At 43.1% G+C, this 13,493-nt stretch overlaps 1 protein-coding gene across 8 annotated transcripts in view; it reads right to left on the bottom strand.

Annotated features, from left to right (window-relative positions):
• Positions 1-13,493, bottom strand: part of hts (adducin 1-like protein hts) — a 166,200-nt gene that overhangs the window by 126,077 nt on the left and 26,630 nt on the right. For all 8 annotated transcript variants that reach the window (XM_071592304.1, XM_071592303.1, XM_071592306.1 and 5 more), the window contains exon 2: positions 11,961-12,031. The gene's annotated coding sequence lies outside the window, so the exon portion shown is untranslated. The remainder of the gene's footprint in view (positions 1-11,960; positions 12,032-13,493) is intronic.

The raw sequence follows: 13,493 nt of genomic DNA, 5'->3' as shown, positions 1-13,493 counted from the left end.
CGACCAATTGAAAAAAAACCTTGTCCTGGGGACAAAAAGTTCGACGAGAAACCATAAAAACATGGCAAACACTTTTAAAACACGAATCAGTCGACCTCGTGTAGCTTTCAGAACACAAGACGACGCTTTTAAATCCTCGCGTGTGCTTTCCCAAAAAATATTTGGAACTCCACTGAGCGAAAATTCCAGGTTGGATAAAAGAGGGATATATGAGAGAAAATAAAGGAAGGGAAAGAAAAGGAAGGCACTAAGGCGGACCACAGTCTTGAGGAGGCAGGGCGTCACAGGAAAAAGACGAGAGTGGAGAGGCCACGAGCGTGGATGCACCGCCAGCCAGCCATCTTACTTCTTTCCTTCCAGTCTCATTCTGGGACGCGAAGGGAGATCTTCTGGCGACAAGAAGTGAGGCGGAGGGAGGGTGGAGGAGGGGGTGTTTGTCGTAAAGCGAGAGGTTGGGAGGGTTCCTCTCCCACCAAACGAGTGGGAGAGGAACCCTCCCACCCTACGACGCACTAAATTTAGTGGACGCACAAATCTGGCGTCAACGAGGAAGGGAAGTTAACTCGGCGCGTCCCCATCAAGACAGGAGGAGGCCAAGCCCACTCCCCTCCATACCTTACGCGGGAACCGAAATCTTCTGGGCGACAATGAAACTAGGGACGTCCTGCAAATGAATCAGATGCGAGAGCGCAGCAGACGACCACGTAACGTTTGAGTCTCCCTCCTTAAAATTCAAATCACTAACATTTTGTAGTTTAATTGGAAAATTAGTAACGACGACAGCGCGTTCGACGCATAATTATATATTCTTACTTCCTATGAACACGAAGGCTTGGAATAACATCACATCAAATTACTAAAGCATTAAAAATAAAAATATCGGATACACAACACATCTTTGAAATTAGAATACTAGACATTAAGTCATGGAAACCGAAAGTTGGTTCACTGAAGAAAATGCAGCAAGCAGCGGGATTTTTCTGAAAGGTTTTATAATCGACAGACAGACAGACAGACAGACAGGACGCGATAAACACTGTGAAGGAATAATATTCATCGCCGTCAACACGCAACTCAGCAGCCATATCTATGAATGCGACGACAATGGTAAGTCTTTGGGGGCACGTGAAGTATTATAATCACAAAAGGTTATTCATGCTACAGACCACCTGACTCCGAATGTATGCTCCATATTACCAAATAACCACATATTTCACCAAGCATAGCACCAGCACACTTCCAGTCGCCGACGACTTATCTGCCGCCGTTCGATCGGGACGACTATAATGTTGAATAAAAACTAAATTACAGACAAATCGTTGATGCGAGATATCTGCATGCTCGACATTTTTGCGACTAATACGCCTGAGATTATAAAAAACGTGGACATACAAGAGGACTTAAGCGACCACAATAACACATTTTAAAAACGAAAGTTAAATCTTAAAAGCAACTAAAGAAAATTATTCCGTAAATCTATTTGATAAAGGTAAGTGTAATGGGCTTCGGGAGAAATTAAAGCTCGAACTGCAAATATAAGGTTTGAAACACACCGCTGACACAAAGCAAACTTGAAAAAGGTACATATTACACGTGACGGAATAGAGACGTTTATTCTACACAAATAGTAATGTGATGATAAGGAACCACGATGGTAGAGTCACAGCAACGTTATGAAAACAACGAACGAGTAAAATAAGAAGAGACGTTTCAGGCGTGATACGGTGGAATATCATCATTAATTAAAAATTGGCAATTTTCCACAAAATTGTGGACAATTGCCAATTTTTAATTAATCGAACGATTCATTCCAGTCCAATTTATGTAAGAGGAATTGGCCTGAAGATTTCGTCTTGATCAGGGTTCGTTCCAACTCCAAAAAAGGAAAAGGTAGCCATATGTGAGAACTAGAGAACAATGAGTTTGATTTCACACGCAGCTAAAATGGTTCGCGGGATGGTTAATAGAAGGATGGAGAGCAGGGCAAATGAATTATTAAAGGATGATCAGTTTGGGTTCAGGAAAGGGAGAGGCAAGCGTGATGCCATTGCAGTAATTAGGTCATTAAGAGAGAGGGACAGTGAATATAACCAGGATGAATTTGCGTGTACATGTTACAGACTGCTCATATGGAAGTGGTGGATAGAGAGGCCGGATGGGCAGTGTTAGGAGTACGTAAGATGGGTGTATAACAGGGATGTCCCTAATCCCCGGTGCTGTTCAATGTATACATATATATGGAGGAAACGATTGAAGAGGCACGTAAAGAACTGGAGATAGGAATGAAAATTGGCGGAAAATTCATAAAATCAGTTTTACGGATGATCAAGTTTTCCAGTCAGCCAAAATGTTGCAAGCATTCCTGAGCGAATTAGAAAATCAGCGCGATAGGTATGGGATGAATATCAATGTAAACAATACGAAGGTTACGCGATTTTCGAGAAAGATGTAGGCTACGTTAAATAATTGAATAGGAGTTCGTAAATTAGATCAGGTGGAACAATGTACCTCTTGTGGGAATGTTCTGGACCCATATGGTCATAAAGAGATATTTACGTTGGACAATGAAGCTTCCATAAGGAGGAGAAAAATTGATCACAGGCGCATTGAGTAAGGAGGTTTAGAAACGGCTCGTCAAAACCTTAATGCGAGTATAGAGCGTATTTTTGGACGGCACGGAAACAAAGCCATTGAAGTAGGATGGTAGGCATAGATCGAAGGTTTTGAAATGTGGATGGGGATAAGGATGGAAAAGATGAAGTGGGCAGAAAAAAAACAGATATGGAAGTGCTGGGTATGGTGTGGGAGGAGAGGGGGGATTGCTGGGAGAAAACCATAGGAAGTAGGAAATATGGACGGAGAGCGTACTCATTGGAAGTGGGACGATGAAGAAGATAGAGAAGAGAATGTTAGGCAAACGAGGAAGGGGCAGGAATAGGATTGGGATGTTGGATGGAATTAAGGGAGGAGGCAAGTATGTGAAATTGAAGATGGGCTCAATAATTATACCAATGGCATTTATAAATAAAAAATGAACAGCAAGAAAATGGATCATGAGTAACATTAGTATACCCCCAAAACTTCGAAGCTGATGGCGACAAAATAAGCACTGGAATTAGGTGATGCCTTGAGCTCAAATTGACTTGATATGATTCCAGCGAGAGGAATCACACAGGTGCTTAAACTGGAAAAATGTTTCTTAGCACACTTCCGCACAGGGATTTCAAATATTGCGGTAGAATCGGAGTGGGGGGATGAGGCACGCCCCTCCAACCTACACAAAGAGCCCACAGTAGAGGTTGGAGGAGCGGAGGTCAGAAAATAGGATGACCCCTTCACCTTACACACAAAAAGGGAGGTGAAAAATCCACGACACCACTTTCATAAAACGAAGTATGAAGGCCTTAAAACTAAATACGCACTTTACTATGAATAAATAGTATAGTTTGGGATAAAAAAAATTATATTAGAGTTACAATAATAGACAAATATCCCCCTAAAAGAAGAAAAATATTCTCGGAATGTGACGCGATCTGAGAGAAGTCGCTTCGACGCGACATGGCAATAGCGGAGACGAGGCGAACGTTTGCACGATACCATTGCTTGATTATCTTTGTTCTGCGACTTCTGGCCATCTTTCCTCCGTTTGAAACTGATAAGGAGGCAAATTACGTGAAGACGACCAACTCGATAACCTTCAAGGACAGTTGAGATCATCAATGGTAGTGATTACAAAACAAAAGAAATCGCTTTTTTAAGTATTTAATGAGGAAGAGAAATTCTGCTGGAATTCTCTCGGGTCACCGATTTTTGCACATTCTTGAAAGGTATGCACATTTAAGTCAGTTCTAACCACACTAACTAGAAAGTCACTTCACATCTCTTGGAATATTCGGAAAAGAACAGAAATTAGCAAATATTACTTCCTTCTAGCAAAAAAAACTAAAGGACTAACTAAATCCTTTTCGACTACCAGTTGCATTTCTCAGTCAAGTCGTCTTCAGGAAAACAATGGAAAGGAGTAAAAATAAAATTAAGTTTCATTAAAAAAGTAAATAGGTCAAACTTTTCCTGTCTGAATGAGTGGCTCTGAAATCAATGACGACGTGGTAACAAATCCATAGCCTGGGAAATGAGCTCCCTTCCCCGAGCTTCGGGGAAAGGGAGGCGGCGCTGTATCTCGCGTGACAGCCGCACATCAAATCCCGGGGTTCGATCTCCAACGAAGGCAAATCGTTGCCTCGACGAGCGCCGTTGAACCTGGGCGAAAAGCTATTTCGGGGGGAAAATCTCACTCTCCCTTTGGAGGAGAATTCTCAGGGGAATTCCCACTGCTAATCGAAATGGTGAAAAATCTCGAAAAGTAAAAGTTAATAACGGTGAGGGAGACAATAGGGAGGATGATGGAGGGAGAGAACGATAGAGGGAGGGAAAGATAACGGCAACTGATGTGGGCGGGGGAGGGGGTGGGGGAAGAGGCAGGAGAGGAGGAAGGGCGAGCTACGAAAAAGACATTGAACAGTCCGTCGCAAATGCTTAGCGAGAAGGGGCAGGTAGGGGTGGGGGTTGAGGCGGAAGAAGAAGAAAACAAGCAACGACCCGGGCGGAAAAGGATGCATTCATCCCACCTGGGATGAAGAGGGAGAGGGATGCGAGGAAAGAGAAAGCTCGTTTTCTGACAACGCGCAATCAAAAAGCTATAAAAAAGATGGAAAAACGGATAAAAAGCGAAAGCGGCATAAATTCACAGTAATTTCAGCTGGTTAAGGCAGTGGCGTACCATCATATAACGGCACACAAACGTTTGGGCATAATAATGATCGAGGGAAATATAACAAAATGGCGAATCTAATACGCAGCAAGGGTGAAAATAAATAAGACTGCCTAGGTTAAGCTATATGTATATTTATGTGTGTGTGTATATATATATATATATATATTTATACATATATATATACACACACACATATATATATATATATTTATACATATATATATTTATATATATATACATATACACACACACATATATACATATGTATACATTTTTTATTTTATAAGGTTATCTACCGGTTAAGGTAGGTTTTTAGATGGACACAACTACCAAATAAATATTTTGTGACTCATAACAAAACACAATCCAGCAACCTACTCTACACCCAATTCCCTCTTCATCTGTGTACTTATATAAATATAAATATATATAAATATAAATATATATATATATAAATATATATATATATATATATATATATATATATATATATATATATATATACACACACAATTATATATATATATATATCTATAATTGCATACATGTATGTATTTGTACATATATATGCATAGGTAAATTGAGTGCAGCGCATTAAACAATGGAATCGGATCGCTGAATGATTGACCTTAACGCGTCACACGGGGTAACAAAATCTGAGAGACGGATAGAGACCAGGACCATAAGGCGTGCCAACGAGTGTGCTAGAAGCAACGGGTAACTGCAGTTACATAGAATGCCTCCTCGGCCATGGGCGTCACGTTTCGATAACTCTCCCAATGCGCTCGAGGCGAGCCTTAAACCGTTCTGCATTTCAAGAATAGCAAATATTTGTCCCCGTCATAGACCTTAAACAGATTTTTCCCAGATTGGCTTAAGCTCCCAAAAAGAGAAAATAAACCACGAAAAAATGTATATTTAAGGAGAGTTAACATTCACAGGAAAAATTACAATATTTCTCGCCATGCCACTTGGCAAGTAGAATCGTTTTAAATCCTGCGCATAATTCTAATTTCTTAAGGGATATCACTCAATACACCAAATAATACAGAAGCACTAAAAGTATTCGTCGAAACCTAGGAAACAATTGAACACAAACCAACTTCAGAACTCTTAAATAAACACCTATTTTTGAACAAGAAAATAAGGGGACTCACTTCTCAAAAATAACTTCCTTTCCCTGAGCATACTTTGGTGAAAAAACCGAATGATCTCTATCGTTTACTGAAAATTGAACCACACGATCGCGAAGATAGTCCGTCATCACACTAAGCAAGGCGGAAAAGATTGAAAAAAAGTACTTGAACGATACCAGATATACACTCCGTATCCCTGTCACTTCCAGTACTCCTGGGAAGGGGGGGGGGAAATCCCCTGAAAGCCTGTTCTTGCTTTTTGCTAGAACAGTAATTTCTTTATTGACATGAGGTATTTTATACATCAAGCCGTTTCGAGGATGCCTGCAGAATGCTCACTTCCCCTTTGAGTTCTTAAGTTAGCCAGACTTACATTAATTTTCACAGATTGCAGAGGAAAATATAGTCGAAAATACGTACGCCCGACTACGTACATCAGAATGTCCTTTTAAAAAACCGCGGGCTCTACGGCGATCGCGAATAGAAGCCTGGCCAACGAGCGTTTTCCTACGACGGTTACGACAGGAGTCGTGCGTGCGTTATATGCGCAAGATGAGAGAATTGCAACGGCGGTGAAGGCAGACGAGTAAGAAGAATAGGAGGTGGTGTGGGTGTGTAATGAGACTGGAGGGGATGAGCATCCGAGCGTTGAGAGAGACCCGGAGGGGAAGTGACGCATTACGGTGTTTTGGCGCCCGGGGGGAGGGAGGGGAGTGTGTGGAGGGGGCTTTCAGGTCTCGGAAGTGGAGGGAATGCAGCTGAGCGAGGGAGAAGGGATTTTACAGTGAGGCGGGGAGGAAGGCGGATTGGAGAGGGGAAGGTTATGGAGGGTGGGGAGGAGGACGACATGCAGCCGGGGAGGGGGGTGAGGGGGGGAGAGAGAGAAAGAGCAAGTTTTGGATCAGAGAGCCATGACCCCTCTCGGGGCATGAGAGCAGAGCGATTTCCTCCCGTCGTCTCCCCTTGCGGCGATTCGCCCGAAAAGGATCCTGGGCCAGAATCGATCGGAGACGCCACTGGGTTTCCGAAAGCGCGCTGCGTGGGAAGCGGCGGGAGGGTGGCTGTGGGGACAAATTGCGACGAGGGGATGCGGGTGGCAGAGGAAGGACTGGCTCCGGTATAAGCCCGTGTTTAACAGGAGAACGACAGTGATCGAAATTGCAAGAGGGCGAAAGGAGTTTTTAACGAGAGAGACAAGTTCCAGGGGGTGTAAAGGAGGCAGAGGAAATACTGCATTCCCCTCGCGCATGACTTAGTTGCAAAATTGGGCAACGGACAAAGAAATGGAGGAAAACTGGTGAGGCGAAGAGGGAGGGACAGGAGCGGATAATAAACTCGCGCACTGGAGTAAAGCCAATTTAAGATTTGGATAAAGCTCAGAGAAAATCCGTTGGGTTTGTTAAAAACCGCAACGAGAGGAGAGTAAGTGTGTGTGTTCGAGGTATGCTGGAGGAATTAAGAATGGGAGTCTCTTGATTCTGGAAGAAAGCAGGCAAGACTTGGGACTTTTAAGTATATTTAGTACCCTGCAAGGCACCGCTAAGGGTGTGTAGCAGGGGGTGAGTACACACCAGACTAATTTGGCCCGAACATTTTTACCCATACCGCGGCCGGACAATGTTATCATGACCCCTCATCGTTCGTGGAAAGGGTGACATCTTAAATCTATCTGTTCTACATTTAATCTCTCTAATTTTACTGGCATTGCCTACCGTAGCACAATGGGGCTAATAACACATTTCCAAAATCATTGCTAAAGAGACATCCTTCCAATTTATGAAAGAGATATAATCTGCAACTTAACCTTCGCTCCGCCTATTCCCAGGCTAGCTCCTCTTAATATTTCTAATACGCTACTCAGTTTATCATTACAACATTTTACAAATCTGGGTCCTCTACGTCGCACGGGAAAACTGCCAAGGGGCTATTATTATCTCAAAATATTATAGAATCCTTCAAGTGTTAATAAATTGATAGAGTTCAACTGAGTAACTACTACTTAAATTATATTCCGAGTGTCGATCAGTAGCCAACCTTAACAAAAAAAAGACATCAAAGCTATCGTGTAAAGGAAGAATTAAAAATATTAAAGAAATATGGAAAGGCAAAGGCCACCTGAGTTTTCTTACGACCCATATGCAATTATAATAACACCCATTTAAGTCTTATTAGATTCGCCCACCATGATAAAAGATAATAGAGAGAGAGAGAGAGAGAGAGAGAGACATCCCCAGACAGAATCAGATACTCGTTCTTCCCTTGCATAACAAAATCGAGACGAAGGTGAAGAGTCTGGGTAGGAAGGCAGGGGTGGAGGTGAGAGGGAAGGTGACAAATGGCTGCAGGAGAAAGGCCGGACTGAACAATGAATGTAGTCAGGAAGGCCATGAATATGGATGGGAAGTTCTGCTCTCCGAATACGAGCACAGATTGAAGGAAGAGGAGAGGGGATAATTGAAGGAAATAGTAGTTTTCCCGGAAATAATTCCAGTGAAAGAAGCCTCCAAAGGAATTATTATATCACAGGTAAAAAAAGCTTTCGCATAGCCAACTAGCATCTCCTTCGGCTGATGTACGTAACGACGTCAACAACCCCACGAGCCTCGTTAACCGCAATGAACCCGTATTGTCAGAAATCTACGAAAACGAAGTAAGCACAACGATAGCAAGCATGAACACTCACCACCTCAGTCAATCAGAAGGTTGATTTTGACAGCTGAGAATTGGGTACTACGCCCGACGGCACATTAGCATCACACATTAGGGTGGTTCGGCCAGCTCCTTTCCTGATGTCTTTTGTGGGGTCATGGTAGGATATGGCACCCGAAAAAATCGCACCACTTGGGTGAAGCCATGGATGCCCAGAGGTGTGCCCGCAAATCAAACCCGGGCCCTTCGGTCATTAAACCCAATGCTCTACCACTACCACGTCTCGAATAAGGAAGAGTACTCAAATAGGTACACATGAAAACTATTTTATATCAAACAAAACGCGGTATTTGGCCTACCAATACAAACATATCGGAAACAAATGTTCAAACGTGTTATCCTTCGGACGGCCCGGGTGGTCGTAAAAATATTGACGGGAACACTTGATAAAGAGAAGCGAGTTTGCGGTTGTCAACAATTTGCGTGCGATATGAGAGAAAAGAGGTAAAATCATGGGCGTCGCCTTCCTCCCAACTTCCAAGTCAACTCCGCTCCAAGGGCGAAAGAGGCATTTGTCCGAAGAGGGTTGAGGGGGAGGGCGATATTGCAGTGGTCGACACCTCGAGTTCCGACGCACAAGTCCGAGTTATTTCTCAGACATTTCTCTCCCCAACGGCCCCAACCAACACTAAGAGATTTGGGGGGAACGACGTCAGAGAGGTCCCCTGGAAGAAAGCACACGGTTCGAGCGAATTTTAATGAGGTGTTCGCGAGTGGAGGAGAGAGGACGGGAGAGGGAGAGAAAGTCTGGGGTTACGGTAGGGGTCCAGATGGGAGCAGACCTTTACATTTTTTTGCGAGTTAGTTAATAAATGGTCGGGTTCCAACGCACTGGGTGAGGGGGGAAAGTTCTGGACGGATAAAACAAGGATGCGGAGGAGACACGCGGCCCCGAGGGACAAAAGGAGGGAGGGGGCGCAGACTGGGAGGGGGCGCAGACTGGGGGAAGGCGCAGAGACTGGGGTGGGGGCGCGTAGGGGAGAGGGAGGAGGGCGTGACGAGATAGGAAAACATACGTAGGCAGGAGGGGGGGATCGATAGGGGCGAGACGGAGTTTTCAGCCACGCTCGCTCAAGGGGTGCGCGACACAACAACCAAGTCCGCGTGGTCGGTCGCACCCCCCCCCCCGTATGTCCCCGACACCTCCTCCACTGCCAGATGAACCAGTATCGTGAACTTGCTCCAAAATGTGCGAGCACCACGCGCCTAGCTCGAACGCTCCACGGGGCGAAGCAATAAGAATTTTGGGTGCATCAGTTCGCAAACGGATCCTCTTTTGACATCTAGCTACAAAATTCAAAAAGCAGATTCAGACATCAGGAAGCTGAACCAAGGACCATTAATAATTTCACTGTAACAAATTTATACCTTTCGACATTTTTCAGATAGAAGACGCATCACTGATCCTAAGGATGTGAGCAACTACGGGGAATCAAACACCCGCGCCCCCGACGGCCACTTGAGACACGACCTCCTGCCGCTCGACGCAAATGTGGATAAATACGCAATAAACATAAAACTGCCACATACGGGAAATTTGGGAGAATGGAGCTCAACGTCTTTAGAATAACTTCCAAATTCATGACTTTTCACGCGCCGTACTAATGGGACAACATAACATTCAGCAAGTGCATGGACTCGTTCACTTGAGTAGAAAAATGATTCACAAGCAACTGACACTTCGGGCACCGTCCAGACGTCAAAATATCTTTCAAAAGTCTCCACCAGTAATACACTCGCCTTCCTATATAAAAAAGAACCACGAATCCCAACAGGCACCTGGTGGTTACTACGGATTCTTTGAGTAGAGCGGTGGCTGACGAGTATTGCGCATACATTCATATTATTGCTGCTATTGTCTTCTTCACTCTGGACGGAAATTAGACGTTAGAAAATAGTGAAGTCAATGTCATGTGAACTACTACCTTGATCAAAAATTTCCCGGAATAACCACCGTGTGGCGCTCCCATCGTTCCGATTTGAGTTCTGTTTTTTTTTGTTAAATTGGTACATCTGTTGTTGATATTCCCTTTAAATCTTAGTGTCATAACTTGACATTTGCAAAAGTTACGTAGCCAAGAGTACATCTATCTCTGTGTGTGTTGGCGATTTTTTACAATTGCAGAAATGGATTTAAATTTGCAACAACGAACTTGTATTAAATTTTGCGTAAAAAACGGATTTAGTGGCGCACGGACGTTGGAAATGTTGGAAAAGTGTTTCGGCAACGATTCTCTAAAAAAACGGTCGTTTACCAGTGGCACGAGCGGTTCAGAAGTGGTCGTGAGTCAATCGAAGATGATGAACGCAGTGGCAGACCATCGACATCGAAAGTCGGTGAAAAAATTGATAAAGTAAAAGAAATGTTGGTCAATAACCATCAGAGAAATAGCGGAGGACTTGAACATTGCCTATGGATCCGCCCAAGACATTGTGGTTAATGATTTGGGTTTCCGTCGTGTAGCAGCAAAGTTGGTTCCAAAAGACCTCAATTTCATGCAAAAAAGAGACCGTGTTGACGTCGCAAAAGACATGATTTGCGAGGCTGAATCCGATCCCACATTCATCAAAAGGATCATTACTGGAGACGAGACGTGGGTTTATGAGTACGACACGCAATCCAGACATCAGGCAAGTGAATGGCGTTCACCAAATGAGCCGAGACCAAAAAAACCACGTCGTTTTCAGTCAAAAAAGAAGGCAATGCTGACGGTTTTCATGGATTACAACGGTGTAGTGCATCATGAATTTTTGCCAGAAGGCCAGACAGTAAACAAAGAGTATTATTTGGGCGTTATGAGACGTTTGCGTGAAGCAATTCGCCGAAAGAGACCAGAAATGTGGGCAGAAAACTCGTGGATTTTGCACCATGATAACGCACCGTCGCACAGTGCTATCATTATTCGTAATTTTTTGACGAAAAATGCAACAAATACCATCCAACAGCCACCGAATTCACCTGATTTGGCTCCCTGTGACTTCTTTCTGTTCAATCGAGTTAAAAAACCATTACGGGGAACGCGTTTTAGCAGCCGAGAGGAAGTAATGGAAAAATCGCAGGAAGCACTGATGGACATACCGAAAACCGAATATAAAAAATGTTTCGAGGATTGGATCAAGCGCTGGCATAAGTGTGTTGCAGTCGATGGGGATTACTTTGAAGGGGACAATATAGATTTAGATGAATAAACTTGTATTTTTAATTTTCTGAATAAATTCCGGGAACTTTTTGATCAAGGTAGTATTTAACAATATCCCTGCCATGTGAAAACAAATGCATTCACTGCAAGCCTAAACAATGTGGCTGACACTTTGGTTTATTCGCTACCTCGTGAACTTACCAGAAATTGTAGTTTACGGCGGTTAATCCACCGCCCTGGTTCTTTATCACTCAATCCGCTGGCCGTGGCACCTGTAAAAGAGGAAAATTGAATTTAGATCATAGTATAAACAAATTATTCAAGTGCAAAAATGCGAAAGAATGTATCCTTGGACCTATCTGGCATGGGTGACCCTACCAGGAGTAATAACCATTGCTCCACCGAATTTTATCAGTCGCAAAAACAGGAGCAGATGTGTCATGAAAGACATCCAACTCGGATCCAACTTTGATCTCTTCCGGTGTTCAGCCTTTTATATAGAGATCCTTTATCACCACAGGATACTATTTTTTCATTTTACAAAATAAACTAAAGTTTTCTGCTTCAATCGACTAAATAAATGAAACCACGAGATACACAGAAGAAATTTTAAAAGGACTCTATTAGGAGATAAGGTTTACTAAAAGCGAAGCCAGTCCGATATCATGAGCGCAATCTCTGATTTTATAAGGAATTATGGAACAACCAACGTAAAATACAACAATTTCGACTACCTAAAGCTAAAATGTTACGGACAGAAAACAATATCAAATGACCCAATTAGTTGCACGGTAAAATGCAAACAGTTGAACACACAAAAGAAGGGGACGGAGGAATGAAAAGATGACGATAGGGAATGTTTTACATGAGTTTTGGCCACGCTGTCCACGAATGGTGCGTTGCACAGTTGCAGGATGGAAATTAACCTGCAGCCGTGTCTCAAAGGACATCTACGACAACTCGTATGCGCCCATTTAGGGCCCATCTTGCCAAGGGTATCCAGAAGGTCAGGGCCGAAGCATATGGCAATCCCGCTCGAAGGGAGCGAGCGATTCACACACGCAATTCTCGCAGCGATCTGAGCCACCTTAAAGTTGAAAAACATACAAAGCACGCTGTAGGAGCACGTTGGGAATTGCAGGGGGAAAGGTACGAAATAGCACATTTTAGAGTTCTACTCAAAATGAAAATAAAATTTGAAAAGAATAAAATATAACATAAAAAAAATAATTTTAAGGCATATTGAAGGAACTGTTATCTAATTATAATAACAACTAATTTTGTTCGATAATATATGACCATAGTTTTCAAAATATATGATTACAAAGCGGTGAACAAATAATTTGACCTAGTTCCTAGATAATGTGGAAAAAACTACTAATCCAGGCAATACAAATTAAGACTTTGACCGCCAAAAATCGCTCATTCAGCGATTTCACCCAAATATTTTAGATTCGTCGTTCTTCAATTGTCATTTAAGTATATTGCCTAAGCCACCGATGGGTGTGTGGCAGGGGGTGATTACAAACCAGACTACTTTCGACCCAGAACACCCCTCCCTCCCTAACCTAAGTCTGATCTGTGCGCAGTATTCTTTACGTTATCGTTCGTGGAAAAAATGGCATCTTAAATCAATCTGCTCTACACTTCATTTCTCTAATTTTATTTGCATCATCTCTCCTACCACAGTACGACGAGGCTAATGATACATTCTAAACATCATCGCTAAAGAGA

The sequence above is a fragment of the Hetaerina americana genome, unplaced genomic scaffold (genome assembly GCF_022747635.1).
Source record: "Hetaerina americana unplaced genomic scaffold, ioHetAmer1.1.p SCAF_5, whole genome shotgun sequence".
NCBI classification, from domain to species: domain Eukaryota; kingdom Metazoa; phylum Arthropoda; class Insecta; order Odonata; family Calopterygidae; genus Hetaerina; species Hetaerina americana.
This window is presented reverse-complemented; position numbering and strand designations above follow the sequence as displayed.